Here is a 12,417-nt window from a genome sequence, read left to right on the forward strand (position 1 = left end):
TTAATGAAGAAGTAACGCAATAAGAGAACAACTCAAACGTAATGATGCAATATTCGATATCGATAAAGGCTGAATAATATAATGCAAGTTTTAAATTAGCGAATGTGAAATCTCATGCGATAAGAATCATAACAACTATATATTAATAGAATCCCACACATTCTCTTTCTCTCTCTCTCTCTTTTCTTCTCTGTTTAGAACTTCCAATATTTATCTCTTAAAAAAAAAAATGTACGAAATTATATCAAAAACTATGTATAAAATTTAAAAAAAAAAAAAAAATGTACGAAATTATATCGAAACCTATATATAGAATTTTTATACGAACAGTTTTTTTTATCTCGACATCACTATATCGATTCTATTTCTATCGAATTTTGGCAAGTTTCTCGTGAAATATATAGGAAAAATGAGCAAAAATCTAAATGGAATAACTTTATATTTTATGCAGATAAAACAGGAAAAGCTTTATCTTTGATCGCATTTAAAATATTTATTGGTGCCATTCCTGTTAGATAACTCATTCTATAAACCCGCAGATTGTAATGCCATTGTAGTCTTTATAATTACGAGTGTGACTGTCATAATGTTTTGCTCATTATCTGTGATCATTTTTACATTATTATTAATATTTGTTCTCTTATTGTTATATATCAATTTTTATTACAATAATGTCATATTGTAATCAATGTAGAAATAATGACTAAACGAATGATGCCCGAACAATGTGAATAAATTATAGAGATTATTGCAAGAAAAATAAAATTAATAAATTCACTAAAAGTTAATTAAAATAATAACTTTATATATATATATATAATTTTATATATAATTTTATACGTTTAAAGAAGTGTAAAAAAACTTATGTGTCATAATCGGGTATAGTTTTACAAGCACACACACATACACACATTGATTTCAATAGATATGGGTTGAATAAAAAGTCATTGCGTATTTTTGCAACAGATGGCATTAGTTCAATTTTGGCAGTACTAGAGTCATTCACACATATGTTTGTCATATATCGTTTAACAGCTGACGGTTTAAGCTTCATTCTAAAAAAAAAATTGAGCGATTTGGTTGAGTTTTGGAGATTTTACAACAAGTTGAAGATGGAAGACCAAACTGTGCATTTTCGCCATATTTTACTGTTTTACTTCCGTAAAGGGAAGAACGTGCGTCAAGCTTGTGAAAAATTGCGTAAAGTTTACGGTGACGATGCTCTACGAGAACGTCAGTGCCAAAACTGGTTCAAGAAATTCCGCGCTGGTGATTTTGATCTCAAAGATGCTCCTCGGTCAGGAAGGCCCACCGAGGTTGATGACGACAAAATAAAGGCATTGATCAAGTCAAACCCACGTTACACGACACGAGAGATTGCAGAAACATTGAAGATCAGTCAAAAAAGTGTTCACGTCCACCTAAAGAAGCTGGGATACGTAAGCAAGCTCGATATTTGGATTCCTCGTGAACTCAAAGAAGTTCATTTGACGGCGCGTATAAACATCTGCGATATGCTCATGAAACGTGAAGAAAACGATCCTTTTTTGAAACGAATGATAACTGGTGATGAGAAGTGGATTGTTTACAACAATGTGGAACGCAAACGGTCTTGGTCCCGACGTGATGATTCGCCTCAAACGACTTCAAAAGCAGAACTTCATCAGAGGAAGGTTATGCTCTCAGTGTGGTGGGATTGGAAGGGTGTGGTGTTTTTTAGCTCCTACCAAGGAACCGAACAATCAATTCGGCTGTGTACTGTCGGCAATTGGACAGTTTGAACGAATCTATCATCCAGAAACGTCCGGAGCTCGTCAATCGTAAAAGAGTTGTGTTCCATCACGACAACGCGAGACCACACACATCTTTGGCGATCCGTCAAAAATTATTGGAGCTTGGATGGGATGTGTTGCCCCACCCAGCATACTCGCCTGACCGTGCGCCGTCAGACTTCCACTTGTTTCGCTCTCTTCAAAACTCCTTGCGTGGAATAACGTTAAATTCAGATGAGGCGGTAAATCAGCACCTTGTTCAATTTTTCGCCAATAAAGACAGGTCCTTCTACGAACGGGGAATTATGAAGCTCACCGAAAGATAGCAAAACAAAAGGTCATCGAACAAAACGAAAATATATCATTGATTGATCTTTGTTCTTTATATAAATAAATGACTTTGAAAAACATACAAAAAATACGCAATGACTTTTTACTCAACCCAATAATTATTATAAATTAGAGAGAATTCTGTTAATTTATATTTTTTATTTAATTAATAATAAATATTTTACCTCAATATATCTTGTCGTAAAACACAAAAAAATTTATGTTTTATTCTATTAAAATAAGCTCTACCGTAGCTTAATTGGAAATTCAACTATTCTAACTATTTAATTCAATTCTTTTATAACTTACTTTTTGCCGAAAACAATCACGGTCCTCGATCTTCTTGGTTTCTTCAGGGAAATTCAGATCTGTCGTGTCTTAGAAAATCTATAGTTTCGCCATCGTCAAAAATTTGAAAAGTTCTCTGTCTCGCGTAATGTAACATCATCATCTTGAATATTTCCGTCACGGACATGATGCCTTGATTTTTAAATGCATCCTTACTATCCGATAGCGAATTGTAACGAATTTTCAATGGAAGATCACGCTTCAAACATACGAGATAGAAGATCGCATTGCATTTGTCTCATTTTTTTTTTATTTCTCAATGATAAGCAACGCCAAAAATTTTTATTTCATATCAAATCTCGTAACATTCGTCCAATTATGCTCTCGCTTATCCTCGCGAATGTGTTTGCTTCGATAAGAGAAAGAGAAAAAGAGAGATCCCTCGTTCACACTTTATACATCACGGTGATGACATCCGCAAGTACAAACTCGAATCGCACGCTCCGTCTTCGCTTTACATAATATTTCGTTGCGATATGACAATTGTGACATATTATCTTGAATATCTCTCTCTCTCTTTCTTCCTTTATTTATCTTCGAAATCTCCTCAACAACTGACTATTATCTCTCTTATCTCTCTCCCTTTCTCTCCATGAATATCATCCCAGCTGGATATACTTGCGGCAGGGGTGGTTTGTTCCGTGTTACATCGCAGAACGCGTTGAATCCTCGTCCCCGAAGAAAAACTCCCTCGTTGTTACTGTTCGCACGTTGGATGCAAGAGAGACGGGGATAACTTTTACACGGAGCACACGTGGAGCGAACGTGCGTACTACGTGCGTGGGTGGTAGCGTACTACTGAGTTTCATATTCGCGAAAAGCCAATCCCGATCCACCCCCACCGCATCGCGTCCTAGGCACCCTTCCAGGCCCTCTGCCACCCTCTTTGTCGCCCCTTCTTCCACCCAGGATCGTCGCGCGCGCGAGCATTCCGATCTCCTCTCTCTCTCTCTCTCTCTTTCTCTCCTCTTCCTCTCCCCTCTCTTTCTCTCTCTCTCTCGAAGATTTTTGTTTTTCATTTTTCACGAATGTTTTCTTTATGTCAGTGATCTATTATTGAAAATAGAATATAACGCAAAGTATTTTATAATTAATTTTTAATTATTAAAAATTATAACATCGTTTTCAACATAAAATTTCCGTTAACACAGCAAAAGAAAGTACAATTATTTGCGAAAAAGAGGCAACAATGTCAATAATATATCTTTTTAAGAGAGTTTACCTCGCTCGCAGACAATTTTACTTGACTGTCCTTTTAAAGAGGTGAAATGTAAAAATTCTCAGTGTAATGCTTCGACACGTACAGGATATCTCAGATTTATCTCGCTCATTCGCTTTCTGATTATTCCTTTAAAAAGCCGATTTTAAATTTCAAGCCGATTCTTTCATAATGATTAAAAATAAACAGCCTCCCGAAAACTAAATTTTCATGTAAAAGGATAAAATCAAAATATTCAATAGATCGGGGTAACGATAATACGATGGGTAAATACGTGAGTCTTCGGGTATATATGTCAGACAATACTCACGGTACATTCCTGTTCTTCCGTCTCCGCAATGGAACTAGTTTCTACTTACTCAGATCCTTTTCAGACAGACAACTAACTGATCCAAACTGTATTATAATGATCTCGTATTAATCATTGTAAATAAACAATGTTTACATTTTTTATCTGTTATTGCACCTACGACATCTCGTTTCTTTAAAAAAAAAAAAAATAAAAAACAATTTTATTTCGCACAATTTTATAATAACAGAAAAGGTCTTATATATACAATATCTCTGTGTCCAAGACTCTTCTTCTATTGTTTTATGTGAAACGTCTTCAAGAGGTATTAGTAATATATCAATTGACACGAAAGAGCAGAGAGGGAGAGTTTAAGATGTTAGTCCGGGTATATTTTTCCATCATTAAAACATTCACGCGGGAATAAAGTTGGTTTATAATTAATTTATTTTTTTTCGAAGAAAAGACATAAAATTTTAGATATAAAATCGAATAAATTTTCAGAATTTCAATAACAAAATGTAAAAAGATGCAAATCTTATTTGTTTACAATCAATGGGAGCTATTATGTTTAGTGCATATCTGAAATCTCATATTTATTATATCTATCATATTATCGCTACTTTAATTTATCCTAAGAAAACAAACCGACAATTATTATGTGATAAAATATTTACATTGGCAAAAATATTAATTAATAAAATTATAAGGCATTTTCACTTTTACATGTTTAATATAAAAAAAAAAAATTATGCAACGCAATATAAACAATTTTTAACTTTATACTAAACTTTATACTAACTTTATACTAAATAAAGAGTTGAAAAATGTTTTTTAAAAGATATACAGAAATATAATAATCATAAGGTACGTATTTTCTATGAAAACTTCTCTCTCTCTCTGTTTTTGAAGCATATCGTGTTTTTGCTAAATACGCAAACAAAAACTTGAATATTTTTATTGACCAAAATGCAAAATATATTAAACATGAGATTTCTTTTTAAATCTTGCGAGAAAGAACGATTGGTATTAGCATATCATATCGGATTTTTTTTTTATGCATAAGTTATTCAAGTATTTGCGTTCGATTCTCTATTGTTCGATCGTAATATTTCTAACAAGAAGTAAACGATTATGTTGCAACGTCGTATCAAAAAGATATTTGAAAAGTAAAACCTTTGCAATCTTCTTTGAATCTTTTCTCTGAGACTAATACCAAGATTATTTCGCTTTCATCAGCAGTCACCGTGTTTCTATCATTCTGCTGTTACGTTTCTCTCAGATAAAAACAAAGAGATTTTCCTGCTTTTCAATCCTCGTAATGAGTCACTTTCAATCCTCGGACAATATTTCCAGAAAGAGTAATTTGGAATCACAAGTATACAATTGAAAATACTTAAGTAAAGGAACACGCTATGGTATAAACTTGAATTAGATCTCGCTAATATATAAGGAAACAATAATAGGTGTGAAATTACAAGATAGAAAATGCTCTGTAATAAGAAGTAAAGCAATTATAATATCTATATGTCACAACAGAGCTTACAGATCAAAATAAGCTACATTTCTCTTTACACGCGCATCCAGAACACATTATATTTACGAAAATTATATTGGTGTTGAATTTAAATAGCGTCATTTTCGTTATCAATCTTTCATTTCCGTAGTCAAATAAGTTTCATGTTTCAGAGTCTTTTGCGTTCTCAATTTAATCCGCCCAAACTATAGCAATGGTCATTGAAGCGATAACCTATCAAGATGAAGTAAATCGTGAATTTTTCTCACAAAAATTTCAAGGATCTCTCTCTCTCTCTCATCTTATATGTATTTATCTTCTTTTCATTCAAACGTTTGGCTATACTCGAAATTCCTCGATAATTTTGTCTCCAAGGTGAGCAATCGTCTTTGATTCTTTATTGAAGAATTCCGGTATTTGAAGGTCATTTAGAAGCGGATGATGATAAGGAGCGATAGCTTCTTACGGAGAATTCTCCTTTTGCTCGGTAATATCGAGAGTTGATACTTTACTGACTTTGATTTATGGATGCAAAGGAAAAGGAAGTATCAAGTTCAATCAAAACAAATCATTGGTTAATCGTAAATTACGATTCCTCATGTCTCCACGTCATTACTCGATTTAATAAAAAAAAAAAAAAAAAACAACAGATTGTCTCGAATGTTAAGGATTTCTTCAAAAGTCACATACGTTTCTTTACACGATAATGGTATTTCGCGTTTCAACAATTGACAATAAGAAATAAATTAACAGGTAGGTAACATTCGCACAAATTTTGCTTCGCTAAATTTAATTTGCGCGAATGATAAAATTTTGCGTAGTTCCAAATTTAGGTCGCATAGAACAATAAATGTCAGAAGTAAGTGTATTGATAAAATTTCGTTCGTACATAGAATTTCGTATCGGGTTTAACGGAATTTCCGCGCGCTTGCACGCGCGGGAGAGTCTTCTAAGTTTCGCAAACGTTCGAAATCTCCTAGCAATTTCGAATATTAGCCGCCAGACCGAAGTAAATTGTGCGCAACTATACCATCAGTCTGAATTGAAAAAAATCTTAATATCAATGTAGCATAGTTCGTATTACTGGAATGAATCTAGGTCGTTTCTATATACAGCCTGAATTTCGCGTTCTATTAAGTTAATAGTTTATTATGTCCATGTGGCTCTTGTAAATCACGAAAAAGCAACACGGAACTTCTCGACACTTTTTTATTTTTCTAACCGACATTCGACCCGATCTTGAACATGTGGTGTACAAATATTTTCTTTTTTTGTAACAACTCTAAGCAACTGTGGCGAAACAATGTCACCAATAGAATCGTTAAATGCATGTATCTATCACACATAGTTATAAAAGAAAAGATTTTTCTTTTTTTTTAAACAGTATTATTCATATATAACAAATTTATATATATTTATATAATAAAATATATTACTTTTACATGATATAAATATAGAAATAAAAAAATATATAATATTTTTATATAAAATTTAACAGTTTTACATGATAAAATATAAAAAATAATGTATTATTTGTCTTTCCCTCTGTCGCGACAAAGAAAAAAGCATCTCCTATTACAATATATTTCTGAAAATCAGCGTCGGCTATAACGAGCGAGATTACCGTCTACGTGAAAAATTAACTTCCCTATAATTGGACATGGCTTGGGTGTGTGTTTCGCGTCTAACAATAAGACAACCTCGGTACGAATGATTGATCGGGAGCAATAAATCTCGCTGCAAGGCGGATTTCTTAGCCAAGAGGGAACCGTGAGAAAAAAAAATGTCAAGACAAATGGGTAAAGGTAAAATGAAGAGCGAGAAAAGCGGGCAAAGCAGCGCGGAAAAGACCGAAGATGGACGGCTCTACGATAAGATTTACAAAATCGTGAGAGAAATAAATTATTTGCCGCGGGACAAATAGAGACTCAAAGCGATACTGCGTATTCAAGAGACGCATAAGGCGTCTCAGATTATATACTCTATCGTCGTTTTAATAATACCGAGAGAATATTTCGATCGGAATTTTGAGGATTTTATTAAATCTTACGTTATATTAAATACTCCAAATAGGTGGCATGTTTCTGATGCTACGCTTTTTCAGCGCTACTAATTTTTTTTATCTAAATTAACTTTTACTACTAGCTCTACGCTAATTTTATGGAGATATCATTTTTTTCTTTTTTTTTCTTTTTTTACTTAGACACATTATAATAACTTACAAACAAAAAATAAAAATACAGCATGTTATAAAGCTACTAAAGATATTCCTGGGCTCACATCCTTATATATACAACAAGCTCGTTTAAAATGCAAAATAAGTAATAGAATTAAAAGAGATAGAAAAAGACAAAAAAAAAAAGGAAGGAAGTTGAGAAATATAATTTTGTAAATTTACCAAAATTACATGAAGATATAAAGTGACATATAAAAAGTCTTATATTATAGGATTATAAATTATCGATCTTAAAATTCTCAATTGTTAAACACGTGTGTATATTCTGTATATATGCCCAGATGTATCAATTTCTTTCACTTCACCCTTTCCTTCTATATCCTACTTTAACCTATCCTTTAATGTTTCGGTATCACGTTTCGATTAATACTTTCGATTTTTCCTGTTTTTCATCTTCGTTCCATGGCTACCAAAAATATATATATATGTGTACCATTATATTAGGCAAACGCCAAAAGTTCGAGAGCGAGATGTTGATGCTATAATAACACAAGGTTAGCATCCCCAAATTAGGAGGAAGAAAGTTAGCATCCCCAGACTGGCGAGGTATCGTCTGCTCGTATTCGGCGGATGCCAGACGACTCTCAACTTTTATTTGGCTAGACTAACCGGCGCCCAGGCTCCAACAGTCTGGCCGTTACCGCTAAAAAGGGGACTCGCTGACAAAGCGGGAGGAAGGGGGGAGTAGGGTGAGATTATCGGCGGACCGAGGCAGCTGGATGCGAGAGAGGGAGACGGAGAGAAAGAGAAAGAGCTATCATAGTGAGCCAGAGGAAATGCGAGAGGGAGGAAAATCCGAGAGAATCGTAGGGATATCGATTCATCCAAATATCCGCGCTTCCAGCGCGAACACAGCATGGACCGGTAGCCCCGGGTCTATCGCGATGCCAGATTACAGCGTTATGGTGTGCAACGGCATTTTATCCTCCCTTCTTCTCTGCTTCCCTCCCTTCAATCCCTCTCCTTGTTCGCCAACACCCCCCTTCTCTCCCCCTCAACTATATCAAGCCGATGCAAATTCCATTATTGGCCGACCGATTCCGCCGCGTTAAATGCGTCCACGCGTATATATCGGGTACTCTCCGCATTTATACGAGCATCCGAACGAGATGCTCGTCCGTTGAGTGCGCGGTTACCATCTTCCTCCATCACGGAAAATGGATTCCCGGGTAAGCTCCGAGACTACCGAGAAAAATCTGAGGAGACTTACGTCTCGCTCGAGCTTCTTTTTACGGGCATCTTTGCGCGAGAGGCGTGAAAAGAAGGAAAAGAAACGATGTATCTGGTCTTTCGCATCGAAAAAAAGGAAACGCGCGACGGCAAGAAAGATATATTCAAGAAATTGCGCTTACTCTCCGATATTGCGGCAATTTAAACGTTTTAGCTGTAACTCGATGAAATTTTGAGAGAGCGCGTTCTCCAATAAAAAAAAAAAAAAATTCGGGTATTTCAATTTTCGTATACTACATGAATACTTGCCCTACGAATATTTAAATTGACAGTTGAATTTTCAAACGCTGTTAATTCTTTATACAAAAAAATATGCCAGAATCGACAAAATTCATATGAAATGATAGGTGAGGTTGAAAATATTATGTAACTAATTATATTACTGTTATTTTATCAATATATAATTATACGAAGAAGGAGAGAAATAAGTACAAGCACACATCTCGATTAATGCTCATTTTTTGCTCATTTGTGCAATTATTCTATTGCGATTACATCTTGCGGTGACGTTCCTAATTTGCCGATCAATCCTCTGTGCGCTGAAATATTGTCTGTCTTTCTCTGTTTTTCAAAAACTTTAAAGGGATTACGCGGATAAAAGGAATAATTGAATTCCTCCCAAGAAAAATAATCGCGCTGTCAGCAAACCGACGCGGAATGAATTCTCATAGAAAAGCGGTAAAGTATTTGGGATGGTCTTTCTCTTTCTCCCCTTAAGCGCAGATTAAAACTCGAAGGGACCGAAGGCAATCGGTGATTTTTCTTTTCAGATCGCATCTCTGTAGTCGTGCTTTTTTCCCCATATCTATATAGGGTATACCGGAATACACGCGTATACATATATCAGGAATACGCCGTTGCTTTTGTGTTCTAAATGGTTATAAATTGGAAATAACTTATCAAAGAAAAACGAGCGCATTGTAACCGAACAATTCGTTCCGAGAAACAAATATCTCGAAGAACAAAAAACGGAAGGGTCAGCCTGTTAAATTCTCCTCGCATACGTTTCTTCCACTTTTTATCGACACTGGAGCAACACAGGCGCCCGCTGCTGAAAAATAATTTAATTTCGAACAAAGAGTTTCCTCACAAACATAGGTTGAAAAATACTACCTTAAAAAGTTAGCGCCCAAAAACCTCTGAAATCACGGTTATTTTTTTATATTTTTACAAATACTAGAACAAAACATAGGCGCGCGCGCTTTTATTTATGGACATTTTCCCATTTTTTTAACTTTTCTTTCTTAACTTTAACTTTTTTTTTTCACAAATTGTCAAACTGTCAAAATTCGCATGATTTGACAGTTGTAAATAATACGAATGAAGCAAGTCGCAGCGCACAAGCGAGACAGCCAATCAACATCGCGGAAAAGAGGCCTCCACGCTTCGATATATTTGAGTTCGAGGTTTCATACCTTTTTTAGAAAGTGAGACAGTGAAAAATTGAAAAATCTTTTTTAACATTGATATATAATACATCACTTCCATAAATACTTATAGCACAATATAATAAAGCTCAAAGATTCTATTTTTTTATGATATATAAGATGATCCAAGAGAATATCATAAAGTTTCCGCGAAATATATATCGTTATACGTATATTATTTTATATTACATCAAGCACATATATTCATATATTGAAGCATTAAGTTGCACTTATATACAATAGTATACACTGTATTTACATTAACTTTATGTAGAGAAGTTTATGTAGGAAATAAATTCTTTTCATATATTGTATTTTACTATTATTAATACACGAAATTGCTATCTTGGCCTGAATAAAATAATCTTAAAAGAAAATTGAGAGTTAATTTATTCTTTTTCGTAAAAAGTTTTAAATATAACAAAATCTTAATTTTATGGCAGGATATTAATAAAATAATTATAATATTAAATAAATTATGTATAATAACAACGAAATATGTAACAATGAAATATTAGACATCGTCATTTCTTTGACAGTTAAAGAAAAACATGAAACATAGAGAGAGATTCGTTAATAATTATTTTTCTCAACTGACAAGTATTATTTTGTGGAAATATTAAGAGCAAAACAAAATTTTTTGCATTTTTTGCAAGGTAATTATATTCAAAAGACTCCAACTCCATGACGTAACTACATTTCTCAATTGGCGGCGTTTCTATGATTTATAATATTACTTAACCGAGGAAAAAGCATAACTACAAAGTGGATGGCTTTTACATTGATATTAAAAATAATCGCGAATAGAAATTTGTGGTAATTACAAACACTTTTTTATTGTAATTTAAAAAATTCTTTTTTGATTGCTTTCTTTTTATTTAAAATGTTATGTTATATATACACGCGTATATACACACACATTCATGAATAGGGATGATTTATATTAAAAATTCGCAAGTTTTTAAAATAATATTGGCCTTCAATTTTCAATTATTTCTTTACTTTCACAAACTGTTTGTAGGATATTAAAGATTATAAAGACTTTTGTTGAAATTTAAAAAAACTGTATTAACACAAAATATTTACAAAGAAAACACAGAGAAACGAACTCTTCTCTCTCTCTCTCTCTCTCTCTCTCTCTCTCTCTCTCTCTCTCTCTTTCTTTCTTCTAAATAAAAATTAAACAATTGTACAGTATATAATTACGCAGATTAAAAACTAATAACTAAAACGGTTTGATCGAGCTAAAAATATTAAAATTCTCGTTTTCATTTAAAAAATAATTATATTAAAAATAATTATGTCTCAAGGTACGGTTTGATCGAGCTATAAATTTTAAAATTCTTATTTTCATTAAAAAAATAATTATGTCTCAAGTCACAATACGTCCCTAAATATACAAAAGGGCCTTTCTTACTTGTTGGATAGCACAATCAAACATAAGTTTAAATACGAAGTCATCTGTTATGCAACAAGAGAGTTTTTATTAAACGAGTAAATTTTTATATATGTGTAACGGTTATATTTTAATATCTCTTTTAAATATCTATATTATTAGTACAATAATATACGCGCGTGCGAAAACTTTTTCTATAATATTATTCTCTTATAGTAATAATCTATCATGATAATATAAATATAAACTAATAGTATTATGCAATTTAGATATTTTCTATTTTAAGAAATAATATTTATAAATAAATGTTTATAGATAAGTGCGCTAATTAAAAATCTATTGTATTATATCAACTTAATGAGTCATATCTGTCGCGCTTAAAACCACGAACAAAGATTATTCAAATTAAGATAAGAGAGCATGTGAAAATAGTGCGTAGTTAGCGCATACAATACAGATATACATTTGGCGTGTGCAACAGGTGGTCGTATCTATGACAATTCAAATTAAATATATCCAAAATTAAATGTATTGTATGTATCTAACAATATAGCTCGGGGGTTTTTGATATTTTATTAGCTTCAGCATCTTTTACCGAGTAATATAATAATCTTGCCGATCAGTCTTAAAATATACATTGTACATTGTTATGTG

At 33.1% G+C, this 12,417-nt stretch overlaps 1 protein-coding gene across 1 annotated transcript in view; it reads right to left on the bottom strand.

Moving 5' to 3' along the window:
• Positions 1 to 12,417, bottom strand: part of LOC138936379 (uncharacterized) — a 406,360-nt gene that overhangs the window by 39,649 nt on the left and 354,294 nt on the right. The window lies entirely within an intron of this gene.

Source organism: Polyergus mexicanus, unplaced genomic scaffold (assembly GCF_030449975.1).
Source record: "Polyergus mexicanus isolate NDT 795.1 unplaced genomic scaffold, iyPolMexi1.0 SCAF_9, whole genome shotgun sequence".
NCBI lineage: Eukaryota > Metazoa > Arthropoda > Insecta > Hymenoptera > Formicidae > Polyergus > Polyergus mexicanus.